The sequence below is a fragment of the Buteo buteo genome, chromosome 16 (genome assembly GCF_964188355.1).
Source record: "Buteo buteo chromosome 16, bButBut1.hap1.1, whole genome shotgun sequence".
NCBI lineage: Eukaryota > Metazoa > Chordata > Aves > Accipitriformes > Accipitridae > Buteo > Buteo buteo.
Genome location: NC_134186.1, coordinates 28,097,800 through 28,100,007, shown reverse-complemented (window position 1 = coordinate 28,100,007; position 2,208 = coordinate 28,097,800).

The following is a 2,208-nucleotide window of genomic DNA, read 5'->3' as shown; positions in this document are numbered from 1 at the left end:
AAACTGGGACTAACGTACGTGTGTAGGGAAATCCTGTCAGTCTGTGTGACACAAAACTTTCCTTCCACTCTCTCAACAGCCACTAGTGCCCTGCAGTCAGGGATTTAACGCAGCTGCAGTTTCTGCCATACTAATGTGGCAATGTGGGACAGTCAAGGGTATCTCATGTCTCTGAGAACTTCTCCACCTCCCATGTAACCACTTCTCAAACTATGTCCTTCTCATTATTGTCGCTAGCAATTATTACAGAAATAGGAAAATGAAATATTATAAAATACTAGAAAATATTTATATAGAAAATATTTTGAGTGTTCTTACTATGTGCTTAATTGTAATTAATTTGGAAGAATGACACTCAGAAGTGTAAAATCATCAATTGATTAGATGGTGAATAAAATCAGTGCTGCTGCTGCCTTCTGTCAGCTGAAGCCCCAGCACGCTTTGGAGCAACAGTGGGATTGCATTAAGAAGCAACATGATGAATTCAAGGTGCCAGGAAAGTAAATGGCTCACCCAAAGTCAGACAGTGAATCAGTAAGACATCTATTAACAGAAATTAATGGGCTTGCTCGCTGCTCGCATTAGTTACCCACGAGGAGGGCTGAGGCAGCCCTTCTGATGGTAAATGCAGATAGTTTGGGGTGATTTTATCCAAAGCACGTGCTGCTGGAAAACTTGAGCAATTACTGCTGATGAGTAAGAGTGATGTTAAAACTTAAAGACTTGACTACATCTAATCTCGTAGTAGCAATAGTACAGTCATAACACTGCTACCTAAATATACTTGACAAGATATTAAATCAATCTAGTATAGAACATCTTGCCCCACTGCGATAGCAAGATTAGTAGTTGAGAGATGAAACTTTCTCCATTAGGTGAGGCAATCCATGAACAACCTCCCAAGACTTAATACCCATAATGTTGCCGATAGCGTCACCTAATTTGTTCTAGTAACTCATTTCCTCCTCCAATCTCACTCTCTGACACAGGACTGCAGTATTTTCCCTGCGCTGCCGTTCGTGAAGATTACCCACAGCAAGTTCACGCACGGTGCCATTTCTTCTTTCCCTTTAGAGCTTTTCCCTCCCTGCTAGAAGGTCAGGTCTTGCCAGGCAGGGACTTGTGACAACCTCCTCAGGGCTGGTTTGTTTGCCTTTCGGCAGCTCTGGCAGGGGCAGCAGCCCCCATCCCCAGACCTTGCAGCCATACCCTACATGCCTTCACCCCCAAAAAAACCATCAAAAGCCCTTAGCGTGGCAGCTGCCTCCTGCAAAGGGGCTCATCGCCCACGCTGGTCCCCTTGAATCTGCCTTTAGCAGCATAAAGCTTTACTAAGGCCGCCCTCCACCCCCTCTAGCGCGGAAAGCCTACCTGTCCGTGCGCGTTTTCTTCTCAAGCAACCGTTCTCTCTTACTGCATTTTAGGACTCATGGCAGCGAGCTCTGAAACTTTGGATTTCCTGTTAATATAACAGCATTAAAGAACAGTTAGAAAAAGGATCTTAAGATTTTCTTTCTTAGCATTTCCAGCAGCACATCAAGTGTCAGATTCTCAGAAAAGATCAGGATTAGAAACTGTAAAATACGGGCTTGCGTAGGCAGCAAGGCAGGACACCTTTCTGCAGCCGAGGCTTACAGGAGCAAAGCTTTGGGAAGCACTTGACCTAAGGATCCCTGTCACGAACAAGAGCAGAACAGCTTTGAAGTGATGTAAAAGTTTATTTGACCATAACTGACGGCAGTCTTTTCAAGAGCACTCAACGTCCTGCAGCCATCAGTATTCCCAAAAGCCAGGAGCAAATCTTCTCACCAAAACCACAGCTCACTGGTATTTTTAGCAGAAGTAACAGGCACATAAAACAAAAGGCAGAACAGGTCCTGATGCTAAGATGCTTAAAAAAAAAAATTAAAACAAAAGCATCTCTCCTTTAAGTTCACCTGAAGTCTAATTTTGATCTAAATATTTCCACATGGGAGTAGGAGTAAAAGACAAAGCAAGTGGGTTTCTGAGGAAGGGAAGTATGTGGAAGGCAGCAGCAACCTAGAAGGACATAGGTGCCCTTCACGACAGCACCCAGCATCATGCAGCAGCTCTCTGTAGGAAGTATGATTCGTTGTATGCAAGCTGGTCCCAGATAAGCTTGAGACAAGATGAACTACCCGTAGCAGACTGACGAAGCAATTTAAAAACAAAAAAATATTCCATGCA